Raw genomic sequence first — 10,754 nt, forward strand, 5'->3', positions numbered from 1 at the left:
ATTGTTTAACATTTTTTAAATGCTTGATTAACATTTTTAAGTACATGATCAACTTTTTCCACACACATTGTATCTTTTTTGTACATATGGTAATCATTTTCTTTATACACATGTAAGATTTTCAAATGATTGGTTAACATTTTTTCAAACATTTTATGTGAAGTTTGTTTTTCAATATATATATATATATATATATATATATATATATATATATATATATATATATATATAATAATTGGAAGTATAAATAATAAACAAAAGTAAAAAAAGAATGAACAAACAAAAAACAGACCAAAAAACGAGCCGCGGCCTAGTACTTGGCCCACTCGGCAAACGAAAAATATAAAAGAAAAAAAGGTGCCCTTGTCCCACCAAAAGCCCAAGCCCACTCGACACTACCCATTAAGGGCGTGTTCGGAATCTCCCCCGTCTGCTAAATCAGCTCCGCGCGAGGAGCGCGGTCTGAGCCGCTCCCAGCAATATTGTTGGCGCTCCGTTCGCTTCGGGAGATGCTGGGGCAGAGCGGATAGTATCCGAACGGGCCTAAATAGGTTACGGGCGAGAATGTACCAGTGTCTTTGTTACGGTGTGGTGGTTTGTCTCCTTAAGGGAACTCGACTGGTAGCTAGTTTGAATCACGTGGTGTGGTTTCTTTTTTGCTTTATTCACCTTTGTGGGACGGGTCATTTTTCTTCTTTGAGAGTGGCGTTTTGGTGCAGTGGTCTTTCTTTCTTGCTTTATTCACCTTTGTGGGACGGGTCCTTTTTTCTTTGAGTGACATTTTGGATCTTAGATGTAGATACACCTATTATGAAATATGTATAGAAAAAATCTCGTGTGTACATCTGGACATTCTATGTTCGCACACAAAATTTCGGTGAACAAGGGCATTTTTTTGCATGTGTAAAAAAGATTACAAATGGCTTGTGAATAATCAACCATCGAAAATTGTCTTTTTCACACAAGCCATAAAAAATGACATTTTTCATTGAAATTTGGTGCACACACATATAGTGTCCGGATTTACATGCTGGATTTTTTCTTGATTTTTTTAACTTTTTAAAATATGTATTTAGACAATGGGTGCATATAAACCTATGAGGCAAAGTGATTTTTTTGCCTTTTTCTGCTTTATTCACCTTTGTGGGACGGGTCCCACATGTCATTTCTACTGTGTTAGTTGGCCCCGTCTGTAAATGTAGACCCATTTTAGTCAACAAGTCAATCTATGGACAAACTGACGCTACAACCAAATCATAAGCAAAAATGACACGACACATAGGTAAAATTGATGATGTGGAGATCCAGTCATCCATGTTACAACACCATGACCATCTGGATTGGTCGTAATCAGCTAGAAATAAGGTTATCGACCACTGTTGTCTGCTTATGACCATTTTGTGTAAGGCAATTATGACCTTTTTGACCAAAATAGTCACTATGTTTTATGGTTTCGACTCTCCTAAACAGGCCACGACCAATTGGATCGAAATGGTCATAGATTTATGACGATTTCTTCCACGGTCATTGCCAGAAGGTCACAATTGAGCATATTTCTTGTCGTGCGTGCTCCACGCGCAGGCATGGGACGAACTCCTTGAACACCTCCGCCACTGGTTAACGACGGGTCAGCCGGGTCGGCGGGTGCCTGGGCGAAGGGAAGTGGCAGATAGGACCTTCGATGACACCTCCTTATCAAAGGACTGGCCCGCTTACCATCTCCCGGCGGCTCGTCTAAGATGAAGGCACGGCGGACCCATGGCATGGGGTAGGGCGGCAGGGTGGCGTACTTGCATAGGGATGTTTGTAGCCTGAATTGCTGGTGAGGGGATGAAGGTACGCAGGTGGTCGCGGGAGGGGCGCCGCTGCTCTAGGCCGGATGGTTCTCCTCCGAAAGCAGGTTTGGAGACGAGAACTTCTAGTTTCGTCAGATCGCTGCTAGGGGTCAGGGTGGGCGCAGCGAGCCGGCTTTTTGCCCCGCTCGTGGCTCGAGAAGGACCGGACCGCTCGGTTCCAGCCCGCTAGCAAAATTGGCCGGTCCGGTCCAGGAAATTAGGCCCGCTCAGCACTCGGTCCGGTCCGTTCTTTGACCGGGACCGCTCGGCGGACCGAGAAAGCGTATTCACCGCCGCCGCCGTGCTTCGTCGTCGTGGCCACCGACGTCCCCTGAGTGAACCATCATGTCCAGGAGCTTCGCCTCACCTTCCTTCCTCTCCTCCCTGTGCCCCATAGCCTCTTTTTTCCGCTCGCCGTCGCTGCCATGCGTGCACTGAAGCCGTTCGCGAGTTCTCGACCATGCTAGTTCACCGTCCATGGTGTTCGAGCGCCGGAACAACTTCTGTGTTTGTCTCCCTCCCCTCCGGTCGTGTCTCCGGCGATCACCGTCCACTCGCGATTCCATTTTTGCGCCGAGATCGCCAGCAGCCTCATGCAGCTCGGCGACCCCGACGTGCTGCGCCGCCTCGCGGGCAGCTCGGGCAGTCGACGGAGGGGATGCAGAGCATGGGAACCACCTTCTACACGGCGGGCTCGGCGTTGGGAACTTCCTCAACAGCCTGCTCGTGACGTTCGTCGACCGGGCCACCAGGGCGAGCGCCGCCAAGAGCTGGATGGGTGAGAGCCTGAACGACTCGCACCTCGACTACTACTACGTGTTCCTGCTGCTGCTCTCCGTGGTGAACATGGCACTCTTTGTGTGTAACTAAGACCAGAACTGCAGCTAAATAGGCAATAACAGAAGCTGGAAGGACAAGTTGGCTCGGTCCCAACGAGCCGGAAAAGCTTGACCGAGCTGGCATCACTTCGGTCTGGTCCTGAAAATACAGACCGCTGGCAAGTTCGGTCCGGTCCGGTCCGGACCGCCGGCGGCCGGTCCAAACGCCGGCTCGGACTGGGACCGGACCGGACCGGACCGTGTCCAGGCTGAGCTAGGGGAGAGTGAGGCTGATGGGGTGGTTTCGGGTTCGAGGGAGATCGTGGTTGTGTGGAGACGTGTGGGATTTTCTCTTTTTTTCGCTGGTTTGGAGGGTGGGTTCGTGCGTGGGGGTTGGGGGATCGAACGAGGTGGGGGTATCGAAGGAGGTTGAACCATCGAAAGAGGTCAAACCATCACGACGTTCGATCCCCTTTAATAGTAGAGATTTTCTCTACAAGGGTACAAACATGGTTGCCGTGTGCCTTTCAGCCTCTTCGTTACGTAGACCGATGCCAAAGAATTCATTTCAAATTTACTAACTTTTCGGAAAGGGTCCATGAACCTGTTCGGACTGGTTTTTGTTTCTAAGTTTTTTGTAATTTCTTTTATTTTTATTTTTGGTTTTCTTTTCCATTTTGACAATACATGTTGGCTTTTTTAATACGCATTTTACATTTTTTCCTAAACATGCAGAATACTTTTTGATACACGTTGAACACTTTTCAAATAGATGATGAATCTTTTTCAAATACCTGTTTCAATATTTCTTCGGATACTTGTTAAACAGTTTCCAAATCACATTGACATTTTTTTGAATGTTACAAAACATATTTTTAATTACGTGAACAGTTTTTACATTGTATAAACACTTTGTTGAATGTCACGAACATTTTTTTAATGTGTGACATTTGTAAATGTCATGAATATTTTTTTAATGGTACAAACATTTTTAAAAACCACATGAACAAGTTCATGTACACCACGTTAAGATTTTAAATACGCAGTGAATGTTTCTAAAATTTTCAGTAAAGTAATTTTAAAATATGTATATTTAAAAGTTTTTTGAAGTATGAACAAAATAAAAAAACCTAAGAAACGAAATGAAAGAACTTCACTAAACTTCACAGCAACTAATGGGTGGACCCACTCCACGTCGCTAGAAGCGAGCGCTCTTTGCACCTTGCAGTAGGCAACACAGAGACGCTTCCCTCATTTATAGCCGCGTAAGGCGGGGGTAGAGGCGACCAATTCCCACCTTGTGTTCCTGGCAGGTCTCCATGAAAATCCATGAGATAAAAAAGGTACTTCAAACCCTTTCCCAGTAGGCCAGATATCCATGCCTACCCTAATCGATGAATAATATTGCCATCCCTTACTCATGTCTGGCTGTAAAAATATTTTTAATTCTCAAAATTGATATCCTAGATCGGCCACTAGGGACTTCTAGAAATCAAATTCCATGGCCGGGCACATATCCATGGGGTTGCATCGTAGGGGGAGAGCGGGAGGCAAAAGCTGGACAAATAAGAACAAGATGGGCATTGCTTCCTCACCAAATCTATTGAGGCCGCCACTCATTGTATTATTGTGAGGGAAACCCACCACGAAGCAAATGGACTTGGGGTTGGGGAAGCTACATCCATGGGACAACATCCCAATCTGTCCAGACGGTCGGGCCAACACCACTCACATAAGCCAGTGTCAAAAATCGCATGTGTGTTGTTGAGGAGACAACCTCAATGAAATATGTCTCCCCAACATCAACCTAGCAATGTCAACAAACACAAACCAGAAGAACCTCACTAGACTAGCCAATCTAGAAGGAAGACACCTTGATTAAACCCATGAGGCCGCCAGAAAAAAGCACCAAGGTTGTAGAGCAAGCGCCAAATGGTCATTATTTTGACCGCCGAGGCCTCCACCTCCGTGTTGGCGACGAGGATGGAGGGGTGAGAGAAGTTTTTTGTTGAATGTGGTGGGGGTATCTTTGGTCCTCAAAGATATGTGAGTGTGATGCCAACCTTTATTTTTGCGTTTACAAATTGACTTGAACAAAAACACGAAACACACAACAACAATGCCACTTGCCGGTTTGTAACTGGGTCAACCCATGACTCATTTGGTAGTTCACTTTTTTCATAGAGATGATGGAGAAATTAATATTTAGAAGAAATGAAAATAGTATACCTCTTCTTCCATAAAACTCAATGAACATAACCATACAACAATTTTGCATTCTAAAGAAAGGCACAAACATAATATTTAGTCAAAGAACAAATGAACAAATCGCCATATGTTTGTGAATCTAGAACTGAGCTTGGATATAGTCTACAAGTTTTTTGTACGGTGGAGTTGCCGAGGGAGCGCACGTGGACATAAGTGGAAGCCAGAAAAGAAGTTGTGATGTTGAACATGTATAATGAAGGACTCGTTAGGCCATGGTGAGATTTCCATAACTTGGATCCCTACTTTCACTTGCCACGATCGGGTCGAGACAATGGGGGCCTCATGTCCACTCTCCGCCAGGCGCGGTGGAGGAACAACAAGGTCTCCTCCAACTCCCAGAGGAGGCGTCAACGTCAGTAACTTGGTTTGTCTTAGCCGTCATGTCTAGCGCCACCTCTAGATCCATGTCACGCCACTGACATTAAACCCTTTAACAGTCGCTACAAGGGCGCACCAAGGGCTATGCCACGTGGGCATTTTTAATGTCGCAACTTTTTTTACGCAAAGGAGAAAACGCGTGGACTGGGCCTCCTTTTCATCTCTCACACACAGGCAGCCTCCTCTCTTGTTTTGGCTTTCCACTCCCGAGCTAGGGTTGCCGCCGCCCGCCGCCTTCGGCCCCATCCCAGCTCGCGGCCACGGTCGATTTTCTCTACGTCTCCAACCGTCCCAAGATCTCGACCCCATCGCCGTCTCCTGCCTCCCTTTTTTATTGCCCTATTCCTCGGCGAGGTTGGACCAAGCCGGCGCACACGGCAAAGAGCAGCGGCGGCTCCGGCGCCAGTGGAGCTGTGGCGGCTGGTGCGTGATGGCCGTGATATCGACTGGTGGCGCCGCCGTGGAAAGCCTCCACGCTCTACATCCCTCGCACTGCGACTCTTCCTTCTCCCGCTACGCAACGATGCATGGCTCGTCGGGTGCGCGCGACCCGAGGACTCCCTCTTCTTCCACTACAACGGCCACAGCATGGGCTTGCTGCCAGCTGAGACCGGCTAGGACGTCGACAACAACGGGTTTTGACTCCTACATCAATGTCATCAAGGTAGGCTGGCTTGGTACACGAATTAGACTCAACAGATTTGTTCAATATACAGTGAGTCAGCGAGCAAGGGACTAATTTTTATTCCCAGGTTCCTGTTCTTGACACTCCCGATGTTGCTGTTTCTTAGAGCAAGGCTATTGCACGCTATAGTATATAGTTGAATCCAAGTCTTACTGATTCCACACTGCCTAAATTAACCACTATTTTGTTTTCTTCCTTCAGTTGCTCGCTCAAAGGGTGACAACCTGCTATGGGGTGGTTCTCTTATTGAACTAGATGATACCCTGCGCGTTGCTGCGGGATATTAGTATGCAAAATTGTTAAGATTCATGAGGTGCATTGTTGGAGTGTACATAAGATATGAAAAGGGAAATGGATTTTATCACTGTAGTAGGATCTTTCTGAGGTTGCGCAATCTACAATTGTAAAATGTATAAAGAGAAGGTTTTTTGCAAAAGATTATTTTTCATATATAGATGCTGACCCATAAGAAAATAATTTACTTGTCTGGCGATGATCCGAAGTTTATTGTACTGCAAAATAATTCAATTTCATCCTCAAAAAATAATAATTCAATTTCATACATACAAATTATTTTGCTATGCATAATTTGTTGCAAAGAGACATCGCTCCAGATCTCAGAATATAAGTACCTCTAGAATAAACGACTAGTACAGTAAAATAAATTTACTGGCCAGAAAGACAACATGTTCATCATACCGAAAAATACGCATGTCTGTATGCCGCTTCAATTTTTGTTTGCGGCAGTTTGACACCTATTTATGTTACTGTTAATGAGCTATTGGTTAGCTGATAGAAAAGAGAGATGAGCTTAATACATGATTGTACGACGAATATAACCATATATTGTAGGAATAAGACACTTGGTAGTGTGTCTGTTCAGATTTAGTGACGCGAGGAAAACTTTTGAAATTGCACACTTCTTGGATGTACGCATCACACTTAGAAATGGCAAAGGAAAAGAAAGTATATACTTGCAAGATGGATAGAGGACATATCAAGAAAAGAGAAACCAGAAATTGTTCATGTGGTTCTAATTAAATTGATAGATGAGAATCTATAAGACAAATATATAGATCAAAAAATAATTGAACTCCTTCAGTTCCAGCATTGCAAATAATGAACTGCTACATTAACTAAAAGACTTGCTTACTAACTACGGAAAAGTCTCAAAAGAATTATCAAATGGTTGTTCAGAAATAGATAGATATCATACCACATCATTGAAGATTTCAGGGGACCTCATGAACCCAACTAACCTATTAAGATGCATACGCTTGTAGCAGTTTTCAGAAGCAGACAGTGGGGTTGGATGCCATGACCTCATTGAACAGCGAAACCCTGTGAAGTACTTTTCCGGACATCAATTTTGCCAAATCTTGTAAACAGAAGGGTTTGGCAAGATAACCAAATGATGAAGCTCCAGATAAAAGAAGCATCAAATTAATCTAGTATCTAGTATATAACTTATATGGTAAATTCCTGGTACATGTTCAGTTGGTACCTCGTCAATCGTCCTGTTTACATGGTTCTTCCTTCACCTTCCAGCACTTGCTGACTGACATCTTTATCACAGCCAGGATCTCCCCCAAGGATCAGGCAACATATTTTTTAATGTTTCTGTTAAGTCCTCAACCAAAAAACACATCCGTTAATCTCCCCTTGCTCCAGGCTCCAGGAAGAAGTAAGGTGATCAATAAATCAGACGCGGGGCAGGAGCTAGAATCTCTTACATGGAATCATTCTGACCTATTCCTCCTAGGCGCCGAGTTGAACTCTGGGAGGCAAGACTGGCCAAGGACCCATAGTATATATAGCAAGTAAGAATCGCCAAGCCACCCACAATGAATCGGGGAGCAGTTGCATCGATTATTTCTGCAATGGGAGGTGGAGGAGTAAGATTTGGTGGAGAACGTGCAGACTGCAGAGGGAGAGGTGTTTCATATAGGGGGGAGAGTAAATTCCGTGGAGAAGATGAGTAGCAGTCGTGGGGAAGATTCGGTCAGTTAAATATAGAACTGAAGGTGAGAAAATTAGGGCCGATTAATCCTGTCGTTTCGTATGCATGTGTGGCTGCCGTTTCATTGTCGTGAGTGGAGAGCCTGTTGATCATGGCGGCAACAAACGGAAGAGAGAGCGACAGCGAGCGGACTTGCAGTAAGGAAAGATGGAAGACTGATCAATCGACCCTAATGCAGTTACTGACCAATTTATTGGACCGAGCAGCCCATTACAAAAAATGCCTAGTTGTCAACGGCTGCAAACAAACGCATGACGTGGCTGCATGTTAGACAAACGGACGTACGTGTGGCGACCTTGCTGAGTTGGAGTAGCTGCATGTTAAGATAAATTAGTTAGTGGGGATGAACTTCTTAGGTATATAGGATATGTGAGTAATATAAGAAGTACTCCTATCATCATAGTTGAGCAAGCTTTAGTGCTTATTTGTTAATAATTCTTGCCGGCGCGTGTTGATCAATGGATGGACTTTGCTACCATAGAGGTTGATCCCAGTATCACAGGATGGCTGTACCCAAGGCTTGGTTATATGACTTACCTTTTAGATATCCGACTTCGTTATGTTCAAGCATTAGAATGGTGTAAATTCTAGCATTTACCAGTACAGCCTGAGGAATCCGGCATTATTGGATCAAAGTGAAAACTCTGAGCCTTTGGTTAAGCAATACAAATAAATTATTATGGAATATACTATAAACTCTAAAATCATAAGCATAGAATAGTTTACCTGTAGATTCAGGTGTCTCTAGGAAGGTGTGAGGAAGTTAGTTACCTTCCACTGAAAGAATAGATTCCTGTGAGCTTCAACTTATTGTTTTATCTAAAATAGGATTAGCATCTTTAATCATGTTGAGTCGATGTGCTGATACTGCTCATAATCATGACGCATTTTTACTGTTTGCATAAATCTTTCACTTTGAAAGTGAGAGTGATGATAGTGAGGAGAAGTCAACTGAACAACAGAAGGTTAAGAGTTAAGCTTGAATTATGTATCAAATTAATTATGTCATCAAGATGTCTGAGATTTAAATTAGATGAATTTTTTTACCTATGCCATGTGTTGGAGTGGAGTAGTGAGGATCTTTAAACAAGAACATGACTGTACATCTACTCTAGCAGTTATTGGTCGTATATGTCATATAGATGGCTTGGATTCCTATAATAAGGAAGCCATCATATTTGGCTGATTTTTTGTGAAATGGCCAATTAGTTTTGCAATTTGTTTATCAGATTTTCCTAATTATGGTGTTATTGCAATCCAGGAACTTGCCCATATGGTGAGAAGAATCTGCTAAAACGTTGGCCTATCTTGTTTATCTGCACTGATTACATCTTCTTTCTTGATAACTGTGGCCACAATCATTGATTACAGCTAAACAAATTATAGCAGGAATTGTTTCTTTATGTGTATGTGTGTACTGTGTAGAGGTCGGATGGGGGCTGTACGTGGACATGAACTCGTTCCAGGGATTCGGGAGGGAGCATGTGCCATGGAACTTCGAGAAGACGGAGAACCATGTGTACCTCCATGTCGTGCAGTAGCAGAAGCCGGATCGCGATGAGCTGGAACGCCCGTTGAAGAAGTCACTATGCTCACCATCAGTATGACAGACTTGTCGCTCATTAGATCATGTATGTATCGTCTACTTCTATGCACAGGCTGTGGCCTATTTGAATGGCATGCTTTGATTGGCAACGTAATAGTATCTTCTGTTTGGCTCTGTTTTTTTAATAGTGATGACAGCCAGAAAATATATTTTCAATGGATTCACATCAGTGTGTTATTCTGGAGCAGGTTTACCATATATGACAGAAATTGTGCCAATTACACACGACATGATGTGTTCTGTTGTAGCTGATGATTACAAGTGATGTATTATGATAATGTTGGCATTTGAATGCCTTGGCTCCAATGAACTAATTTCTAGCAGGAATGCAGGGTCATACAAGATATTCGAAAAAGACAAAAAGTTAATGTTTTAACTAATTTCTAGCAGGATCATCAGCTGTTGTTTTGTCCATTTCTCTTTTTTGAGCAATTCATCTCTTGCTCCTACACATTATGACTTATGTACATGATTTAGCAACCATGGACTGTTTGTCTTAGCAGGAGGGAGGCGTGATGTCGGGTGCGCTGGCTACGTCTCTGGGGACTGCGTGGCGGGTGTGACCTCTCCCAGCTCCCCGCCTTTGCCCACGGTGACGAGGACCAGGTCCGCTGCGCCTCCAGTCCCAGCTCATGGTCGCGCTGGACATGCTCCACGACGCCGTGTGCGTCGATCTGAAGCTCAACTCTATTGCATCTAGATTAGTTTGCACTACTGTAATAGTGTAACTCAGTCCTAATGAAGGTATACATTACATGCATGCAGTGAGTTCACATCGCGACATCCCCTCTCTGCGTCTGCTACATTTGGCAGCCATTAAGGTATACTGAGTTGATTGATTAGCATTTCTAGGACTTCTAGGTAATTATTTTATTTGTCTCTGGATGTTAGCTTTTGGTATTAAATCAAATATATAATTTTTTGAGTTGCTGGTATGTTTTGTGAGTGATTCTGCATTTTACAACTTAAGATTACTTTCAGGCATTTGATTGGTTGAAGTGTAATTACTGGGATTCCTAGACTAGGGCAATTCTTAATTTCGACTAGAAGTAAGCTCAGTATCGCATGGCATTGCTCAATTCCTGAAGGGGAAAGATTCTGAAAATGCAAAATCAGGTTCCAAAAGGAAATGTGGGCATCGTCA

This window comes from Triticum dicoccoides, chromosome 1A, assembly GCF_002162155.2.
Source record: "Triticum dicoccoides isolate Atlit2015 ecotype Zavitan chromosome 1A, WEW_v2.0, whole genome shotgun sequence".
In the NCBI taxonomy this organism is placed as follows: domain Eukaryota; kingdom Viridiplantae; phylum Streptophyta; class Magnoliopsida; order Poales; family Poaceae; genus Triticum; species Triticum dicoccoides.